Here is an 11,127-nt window from a genome sequence, read left to right on the forward strand (position 1 = left end):
GATTGGTCATCTCATGAGTGGTGAAGTTGGAACATGGAGGTCTGTCATATTTTTAACCTCCAAGATCCACTTAAGGGATGAGGCCAAAGGCCAATGTTATTTCTAGAAGAACCAGATTAATTTTGCTGTCTTCCATCACCACAGTGTGTTCCTTGACCCTTGCTGGTCATCTGGTAAGTGTAATTCATCAAAAGAGCAGAAATAGGGATAGCAAACACGTGGATACAAAGACAGTGCCAGGCTTGGTACAACCTGTTAACACTGTTGAGGAAAGAGCTCAAAACACGCATTACTTTGGGAGCAAGTCAATGTTTAATCTCAGTATGAAACAGACTTAGAAATAACAAAGACCACTGAAGTGCCAAATTTATCTTCTACTACTACTATTTATGCAATATGGGGGTTATAATGAAATAGTTTTAGTGTAATTATGTAAGGTTTTTATAATGCTAAGAAATAAGCTTATATTTAGATATGGATTTTTATGACTACCTCTTTGCTGTATGAATATCTTAATTTTCTAATACCTCAGTTTCATGAGAACTGTATGTACATTTTTGTAAATAAAATACCATATGCTAGGAGAAGGACTTGCTTTTAAAGAAATTGTGTAAAGACATTTGTTACTGGATGTGTTACACAGTAAATCAATTTGAAATTTCTTAAAAACGTTTATAAGACTTTTCTGGTCTCCTTGACCGAGGGATTTTAGTAAAAGTATTTAGTGAGATTTGTATTCCAGGAAGTGTGTGCCCTCACTTGTTCATTTGCAACTGCAAAGATTTGTATGTCTCCTATGTTTTCCTTTCATGCCAAAGAAACTCACCCTTTTTAAAAGCCAGCAGGTTGCACAAACCAAAAACAAAATATTTTGCCCCTTAAATAGGCATTTTAAGAAGTTTTATTTCTTGGTATTTAAATATTGTATAGAGGGGAATCTAGTTGTAATAATTTGTAACAATGCATGTATTTTTAGGAATGCACTAATTCCATTAAGGGAAGTATTGACAATTTTAAGGAATTGTGCTACATTAAAATCCACAGTTGCATGAAACTTTTAAAAGTTTAAGATATAAAGTAATTGCTAAAATTTGTGAACTGCTCAGAGGATTCAATGCCCTAACATGTAGGGGATTGATCACTGTGATATTTAGGCCAAGATTTCTCATGATTGTATATGGTTATTGATCATTTTTAAGGGGCTGAACCTGCTGCCTTTATACTTTTGACACCTCTCTCCCTCCCTCCCAAATGTGGCTGTAAACAGTGACTCTGCACAGTCAGCGTTATACTTGATTTCTTTGTGAATGCAAATAAAATAAAATTTGTAAGTCCAAGTATTGACTTAACTAGGTAAATGTAAACTGATTTCAAATTTGTCTTTGGCCAAGTCTGCTTAATAGCTTATGATAATTTGAAACAAAGGATATCGATATGGATGCGGGCATTGTGTTTAAGTCATTGTGGGATATTTTCTTCGTATTAGGAACTAATAACGTTCAAAGTTTATTTTTATCCTGATGATAGTGGGCAAGTTTCTTAATTTCTCTGGGCTTTTAGTGATAACTACCTGATGAGCTAATTGTGAAGAATAAGTGAGATAATTTATGTACATAAATTACCTTAACAATCAATGCCTAGTAGCCTAGTACATGTAAGCAAATGGTAGCTATTAATAGTATATATAATATAATTTGCATATAATTTTGTATTTTGCATATTGAGTTTTTTGGTTTTTATTTTTTGTTTTTTGTTTTATGAGACAGAGCCTCTCTCTGTTGCCCAGGCTGGAGTGCAGTGGTGCGGTCCCGGCTCACTGCAACCTCCGCCTCCCAGGTTCAAGCGATTCTCCTGCCTCAGTCTCCCAAGTAGCTGGGACTGCAGGCACGTGCTACCACGCCCAGCTAATTTTTTGTATTTTTAGTAGAGATGGGGTTTCACCATGTTAGCTAAGCTGCTCTCGATCTGACCTTGTGATCCACCAGCCTCGGCCTCCCAAAGTGCTGGGATACAGGCATGAGCCACCCCACCTGGCTGGCTATTGAGTTTTATAGTGTTATTTAAATGACAAAAGTTATCTAAATATTATGTTAGATCTTATAAGAGTAGCCCAGACTGTAGCAAATGAAGAGAAAAATCTTTTTTCATTTCTAATACGGAGAATATTAAAATAGGTAGATAGAATAGTATAATGAATTCTCCATATACTTATAAATCAGGCCCAATGCCATGGCTAATCTGGTCCTGTTCATCTCTACCCACCCCATACTATTTTAAAACTAATCCCAGAGATTATATTTTATCCGTAAGTATTTCAGTACTTATCTCAAATGGTAAAGTCTCATTTTTAAAAAACATAAACCATGATACCATCTCACACTAATCCTTAATCATCATATAACCAGTTAATGTTCCAATTTCTAGGAAATTATTTTTAATAACATTGGGATATATTCATGGAGAGTAAATATGAATACAGATGAGTTACTCTTAAGTATATAAGATAATTAAAGGAAATGATTAAGTGGAAAAGTAGAGCTGAGGTTGAGAGTAGGGGCTGTGTCTTGCATATCCCAAGTACCTAATGTTTTCCTATGGATATAATAAGGCATTTGTTGGGAGAAAAATGGAGCTGATAAATATGGTGAAATTACCAACATTGATTAAAGAATGACTTTTAGGAAAGGGTTTTGAAATATAATCAGCAAGGCATGGCAGAAAAGATAATTGGGTGAGTGGGAGAGAAAAAGGTGGTAATATGTGCACAAAGTTTTAATAGAGATGATTAATCTAGTGAAGACAGTTTAAGTGAAAACCTGAGATGCAGCAAAGATAAACACCCTATCATCAAATGCTCCAATTATCATGGTCAGAAAGTAATCAGTGGAGGATAATTCAGAATAAATTTACTACAACCATTATCTGAATTTAAAAAGAAATCCGAAACCATATGGCTGACTAGATTGCCAGAAATGAGTAAAATTAAGAGATGATTTTATGAGTTCATTGTACTGCAACTACACTAAATATATTGGGTTTGAGACACAGAGTCATTCTCAAACGAGTGAGGCCAGTTTTCTTTTTGTGTACAAGACCACCCAACTGGAGATGCAGAACACCTTTGTACCACCTAATAGGAAGAGTTCACTGTGGTCTGGCCTGCTTTTATAGGAACCTTGCAGCTATTGGGATATTAGCCCCTCAGTTTGGGGTGGCAAGACCTCTGGTTAAGTTTCTTTATTACCAGGAGGGCAGTTGAGTAATAGTAACAAATAGCACACAGATTAACTTCTTACAGTTTTCCAGGTACTTCCACCTACTTTTACTCAGTCTTTATATGGATCTTTAGAGATGGAAAGATATTTTCATTTTGCAGATTAAAAAACAATACTCAAGGTGTTTAAATGACACCTTTAAGGTCACACATCAGTGATGTGACCTGAACCCAGCCCTCCTGAGTCTCCTAGATCTGGTTTTCTTGCTACCACACATAGTGCTTGATGAAACCCAAAGAAGATAGAGCCCAATATGTTTTGTTGGGTAAATTATAACATTAATGAATCCTATAAAGTTAGTTAAATATGGTTTTATTCAGCATAAAATTTAAATGCTCTCAAAATGTTTAATATGTCTAATTTGTAAAATCCATTCAAGGTTTTAGGATTAAGTGATTTTTCTTAATATGTAGTTGGTTTCCAATGATTAGGTCTATAATATCTTTCAAGGAGACTGGGATTTGTTTCTTTTTGAGAACAAACTTTCTTTATATATTGTCTTGTTCTAGAAAGTTGAAATGAATAATCTTTATTAAATCACATATTTAATTTTGAATTTATAAATATTATACTCTAGCATGTAACATCATTTTTCAGGTAAAATTTTACTTGGTCAAATTTCAAGTAAGCCCATGGAAATAGGTTTATAAGGGAAAGAAGAGTTACATGGTGGGAGTGGGAGGAACCTGTCTTGATTATTCATCACATTTGAAGTCTAATTAAAATATATAACAATACTTAACACTATGCAAAATCAGGTCATATTAATATCTTCTTTCTAATATGCCTATAAACATGAAAACAGGAAATGTGTTTGTGTGTATGTGTGTATATATATATTTTAAATTTTTTGTTTGTTCTTTTTAGAGATGGAGTCTCATTCTGTCACCCAAGCTGGAGTGCAGTGACGTGATCTCAGCTCACTGCCACCTCCGCCTCCTGGGTTCAAGCGATTCTCTTGCCTCAGTCTCCCAAGTAGCCGAACTACAGGCGTGCGCCACTATGCCCACCCAATTTTTGTGTTCTTAGTAAAGACAGGGTTTTGTCATGTTGGCCAGGTTGATCTCCAACTCCTGACCTCAAGTGATTCGCCTGCCTCGGCCTCCCAAGGTGCTGGGATTTCTAATCCCACGGTGGCCTGAGCCACCCTGCCCAGCTGTATGTATATATTTTTTAATGGACCCTTTTCCTGTTGGCGAAAACTTGCTTAACATATCAACTGGTATGATACAATGTTAAATGATTGGGTTGGTCTTCTGTAATTATAGTTGACTTCAATTAGAGTAGGCATATGCAAAGCCTGTGCCACTTAACCACTGGATAGGCAGGGATCTCAAGCATACTATGAGAGAAAAACTTTGTCATTTCCCTACTCATAAAAATGAGTGTCAGATCAATATTTGTATTTTAGGGTAGTGATGTAGATTCGCTGGAGTATAACTCCATGAGAGTAGGGAAATTGTTCATGGTTGTGTTCACTATCTAGAACAGTGCCTGGAATGTATTAGGCATAAAATAAGTACATTGGTTTTATGCAGCCAAAATCATTTTATGATGCAGCATGCTCTTAAGGTGCACAACAGAAAGGAGTTCTTAGACTTAAAATCCTCCAAAGTATCAAAGGTGTTAACTGGCAATCTCCATATTACCTTCCCTTTCTTCCTTCTCCTTTCCCTGTGTTATTCATGAACGTATACTACTTCTGCTAATGTTCTTTACTTTTACATCATCAGATCGTCAGAGATTATTTTCTGCTATGAGGCAGTTCTGTTCAGTTATTTATTAAACAATTATTGAGTCCCTGCTCTGGACCAGGCGTCTGTGCTAGGCACTAAGAAAACAGAACCCGCTGAATGGCTGTTGTGGGGCTCACGGATCTACCTGAAGTTTGATGTGATATGCAGAGGTGATCACTAAATTGTTTTTTAGGATCCTAGAGATGTTGACATGACAAAAACTTGGGAGAATTACTAAGAAAGATATTTTTCTTTCTGAATACTTTTCTGACATTTTAAAAAATTTTGTGACATTTTTAAAAGAAGCAAAGACCCACTGTATTTGTTGTGAATATAAATATTTTAAAAATCATGTCAGACATTTAATTGCTCAGATACATAAAATCCAAATACAGTCAAATAACCCTGATTTATAAAAATTAGACCTAAGAATTTGAATAAAGTTTTAAAGAAATTGAGATGTTTAATTTATATGTTTTATCCCAAACAAAATCATTTTTTATGAACCTAATGCAGCGGGACACTTTATTTTACAGTTTATTTGTACATATCTTTATGTGGTATAACTTCAGTACTTTAAAACTAACAGTGCTTTTAAAAGTTTACAGTGTCCATCCTCAAGTTTTATTAATCTGTAAACTAAATTTTCCCATTCCTTGACCACTTGATACTCCACTTCTGTCTCCCCGACTCAAGGAACCTTGCCAAGTTAGCTATAAAGTGAATTTATTGGCAAAGCCAAGAACATGAACGCACCTTTTCGGTCAGAGCAGCCTACTGATAGCAGGGAGAATCCAGGCCAAAAAGCAGAGACATTTTAAAATGTAGGCAAAGAGAATTCACTAGCTCGGGCTAAGAGTTTGGTTATGTAAACAGGCAGAAAAAAGTGAAGAAATAGTTGCAGAAATTTTGCGAATTGAAGTAGGGACTTCTGAATCTTCATCTAGAATGATTTTATTTTTACAAAAAGCAGTTTTTAAATGTTATAGGTACCTTTTTTGCTAAGTTTAGTTTGCCTTTACCAAGGGAGGATTGTGGTTGGGGTCTATGTGTGTGTATGCTTGACTTTTAATTGCAAAATGTTGAATTCTCATTGAACAGTTATGTAACTGTGTAAGCCTCAACTTTTTTTCTTTTCTTCCCCCGGCCTCCCCGCCACCCGCACTCAAGGATTGAACTAAATTAACTACCAGATTATGCATTTGGATATCTGGGCAGAGGGATGCCTGAGAAGTAATCTTAATCCTTTTGGTTCTAAGTCAGCAAAGCTTCTGGAAAATGTTTTGGGTAAATAAAGGGAAACCATAGCACAAATACTGGAAACATTTGCCAGCATCAAAGGAGAAGTTTAAACTCTTAACTGGAAGACACCATTTAGTCAGCTCACTGACTGATACTTATTGAGCACTTACTATGTGCCAAACGTTACACCTGGCACTGTAGAAGGAAACAGATACCTCCACTCTTGTAGCATCAAATAGTCTCTGAGGTCCAAGATAGCAGAAGTTTAGGGAAGCAAAGATGAAGTGCCAATTGAAGACCTGTGAGGCCCCAGAGAGAACTGTGTTCTTGAGCAGACAGCAGTCCCCGAATTCTCTTGGGAACTTGGGAACACTTAAATAGGTATTCAGATGTGCAGTGAGTCAGAACTATGGAAGGCAAATTTTGAAAGATGAGTTAGAAAGCAGGGGATAGTTCATCTTCCTAGTAAGCAGTTTAAAACTTCTTAACGCATAATAAAAGTAATGCAAATGTGATTGGATCTTTTCAGCAGCCTAATTCTCTCTTTTCAGGTCCTGGTATTTTGTAGCATGTCTCTGTCCCTTCTCTTAAAAAAGTTCTAAAGGCATTGGTGAGTGCCATGGATTTTACGTGTGTGTGCGTGTGTGTGTGTGTGATCCCCTTGAAATAGTCTGTTTCCCCTTCAGGAATGAAGGCGTTAAAATCTGCCCGCTGCTGGGATGAGAGTGCTACTGGCAGATAATCCTCAGGCATCAGCCCCTTTAGGAAGTACAACAGCCAATGACAGCTGCTTTGCTCAGTGTTATGCCCTTAGTCAAGGCCTGGTTGATGTGGATGTATAAAGGTTCAGCTCCCCCAGAATTCTTTTATTTTATTTTATTTTATTTTTTGTAATTTAAAAGGTAGCATTTTATTTAGTTAGTTATTAGTAATTGAACATTTTGTATTTATTATGTGTTTTTCCTGTGTTAATGGCCTGTTTCTGTCTATCACCCATTTGCTTGGGGTCTTGGAGTTTTCTTTTTTATATATATATATTTTTTATTATACTTAAAGTTCTAGGGTACATGTGCACAACGTGCAGGTTTGTTACATATGCATGCATGTGCTATGTTGGTGTGCTGCATTCATTAACTCGTCATTTACATTAGGTATGTCTCCTAATGCTATCCCTTCCCTCTCTCCCCTCCCCACAATAGGACCCGGTGTGTGATGTTCCCCTTCCTGTGTCCAAGTGATCTCATTGTTCAGTTCCCACCTATGAGTGAGAACATGCAGTATTTGGTTTTCTGTTCTTGTGATAGTTTGCTGAGAATGATGGTTTCCAGCTGCATCCACGTCCCTTTTTTATGGGACTCATCCTTTTTTATGGCTGCATAGTATTCCATGGTGTATATGTGCCACATTTTCTTAATCCAGTCTGTCATTGATGGACATTTGGGTTGATTCCAAGTCTTTGCTATTGTGAATAGTGCTGCAGTAAACATACGTGTGCATGTGTCTTTATAGCAGCATGACTTATAATCCTTTAGGTATATCAGTTAGAATGGCAATCATTAAAAAATCAGGAAACAACAGATGCTGGAGAGGATGTGGAGAAATAGGAACACTTTTACACTGTTGGTGGGACTGTAAACTAGTTCAACCATTGTGGAAAACAGTGTGGTGATTCCTCAAGGATCTAGAACTAGAAATACCATTTGACCCAGCCATCCCATTACTGGGGATATTCCAGTGCCAGAACTCCCGAAGGGATTGGCTGAGCCTTCACTGAGACTACATCTCAGCTCAGCTTCCCTTTCTTCTCTATGCTGTTTTCTATGAGTACTTCCTAACAAAACTAACTGCATGCTGATCTTTATCTCAGAGTCAACTTCCCAAGGAGCCCCACTTGCACCATATAGCATACCCAGAAGAGATAAGGGATTTGTAGAGAGGAGGAGGCCCTTTTCACGAATAGCTATCTTTGCATCTCTTCCCATCAGAGACTGATGGGATATAGGAAGACTGTGGCAGGTAAACTAGAACTGCCACAGGAAACTAATGTTGAACAATACTATTACCTAACCCATAGATCTCATTAAAATTTGTCCTAACAATACCTTTTGTAGGTCCAAAATCCAATCTATGGTCATAGGTTACATTAAAATGTCATTTCTCTTTAGTCTCCCTCATTTTTTCCTTATCTTTTATGACATTGACAGTTTTTAAAATTTGCTGTGTAAAACATTCTTCAATTTGAAATGCAAATCAAAACCACAATGAGATACCATCTCACACTAGTCAGAATGGCTGTTATTCAAAAGTCAAAAAACAACAGATACTGGTGAGGCTGTGGAAAAAAGGGAACACTTATACATTGTTGGTGGGAATGTAAATTATTAGTTCAGCCACTTGGAACGCAGTTTGGAGAGTTCTTAAAACAGACCAAGCGTGGTGGCTCACACCTGTAATCCTAGCACTTTGGGAGGCTGAGGTAAGAGGATCACTTGAGGCCAGGAGTTCAAGACCAGCCTAACCTAGGCAACAAAGTGAGACCCCTACACCACTTTACAAAAAAAAAAAAAAAACCAAAAAACTAGGCATGGTGTCATGCACCTGTAGTCGCCGCTACTTGGGAGGCTGAGGTGGGAGGATTGCTTGAGGTCAAGGCTGCAGTGAACCATGATTGCACCACTATGCTCCAGCCTGGGCAATAAGACCCTGTCTCAAACAACAACAACAAACAAACAAGCAAACAAAACAGAACTACTATTCGACTCAGCAATCTCATTACTGGATATATACCCAAAGGAGTATAAATCTTTCTACCATAAAGAAACTTGCATGCATATGTTCATTGCAACAGTATTCACAATTGCAAAGACATGGAATCAACTTAGGAGCCTATCAATGGTGGACTGAACAAAGAAAATGTGGTAGACATACACCACAAAATACTATGCTGACATAAAAAAGAGCAAAGTCATGTCCTTTGCAGCAACATGAATCTAGCTGGAGGCCATTATTTTAAGCGAATTAATGCAGGAACAGAAAAGCAAATACTGCATGTTTTTATTTATAAGTGGGAGCTAAACATTGAGTACTCATGGACATAGAGATGGCAAGAGTATAAACTGGGGACTACTGGTGGGGGAGGGAGAGAGAAGAGCAAGGGTTGAAAAACTATTGGGGACTATAATCAGTACCTAGGTGACAGGATCATTGGTACTCCAAACCTCAGCATCTTTCATTATACCCAGGTATCATGCCTGCACATGTACCTGTTGAATCTAAGATAGAAAAAAAAATGGTGGAAATAATGAAAATAAAATATTCCTCAATTTGAGTTTGTCTGATGTTTTCTGATGATTAAATTCAGATTATGCATTTTTGGCAGAAATACTACAGAAATGATGTGCTCTTCTCAATACACAATATTAGGAGGCACATGATATTTGTCCTCCTACTGTCATTGTTCACATTTATTACTTTGTTAAGATGATGTCTGCCAAGTTACTCTAATATAAAATTAATTAATAACTATGTACATATTTATTAATAAGCAATGAATAAATATATTGTGGAGAGATTCTTTAAGATTATATAAATATCTTGCTTCTCATCAAATTTTCATGCATTTGTTTTAGCATCCATTGATGATTCATGACCAAATCAATTATTACCATGAAAGTTGCTAAATGGTAATTTTTTAATTCCTACATTACGATTTGGCATTTTGTTGTAAGGTAGAGTTTTCCTTTTCCTTCCATTTTATTATATTTTCATTCATTATTTATATAAATATGGACTCATGGATTTTTACTTTGTTCAATGTTTATTACCTGTATTATTATTTATTAGCCTATTCGATCTGGCTTATATGTCCTTTTGACATGTCCCCATCATTCTTTGAGCACTTACTTTCTGGTACAACAGGAAGTTCTAGGCTTATTAGCCATTTCCCTATCAAAGTCCTGGAGTCAGTCATTTCTTTAGTGTTCTGGCTCTTTTTAGTGAAGAACTTTATTTATAAGCCATGATCTTGGTGTTCATTGCTATTGGGGTGTCATTGCTTTTAGGCCTTCTCAGAGGACTAGAAAATATGTTTATACACACACACACACACACACTCACATACATACACATATACACATCTTTCTGTATCCATCCATCTATCTGTCTTTGTTAAAAACTGATACCTTCAATTCCAATCCAACATCACAGGGTTTATCTTAGCCTCTTTTACCTACTTATAACTTCCTGGTTCCACACTGAAAAATCTGGCTCCCATTAGCCTCAATACATTTATTTAGATGACCCAATTAAGGGAAATGGAAGGGAAAAAGATGGCATATATTTTTTTCTTTAATTGAGCCTGAAATGGAAGTTCTGCTGCTCAGTGTATTGTATTTTTCCTACTTAACTCCAACTCAAAGTTCAAAACAGACGTTCACATTCAATTGTTATAGCTAGTGATTGACTTGGCAAGTGATTATCTATTGTGCTTATTCTGATTATCAGAGACTGATATAATACCTACTCTACTGAAGTCATTAAAGTCAATCATTTTATTGCATAATGGACAGATCTACCTATTTTAGTGCAACCAATGCACTTGATTAATGTGAGTAGTTGCTTGATGACTTGTGATATAGGAAAAAAAAAATTCTTTTTAATATGGGTAGAAATCCAAAGCAAATTTTAAGGTCTTTTGTCACCAGTTTACAGTTCTTAGGTTGCACTGCCTTTTTAAAATCATAACTCATATTTGAGAATTAAGCATTTCAATATACTTAAACATTGTCCTGGATGGAAGCATTATCTCTTATATATAGTCCTTGAAGCCTTTAGTAGTTTGGGTGATAACCTTGAATTTGCTCAACCAGCCCTCA

Source organism: Colobus angolensis, unplaced genomic scaffold, assembly GCF_000951035.1.
Source record: "Colobus angolensis palliatus isolate OR3802 unplaced genomic scaffold, Cang.pa_1.0 Scaffold57, whole genome shotgun sequence".
Lineage (NCBI taxonomy): Eukaryota > Metazoa > Chordata > Mammalia > Primates > Cercopithecidae > Colobus > Colobus angolensis.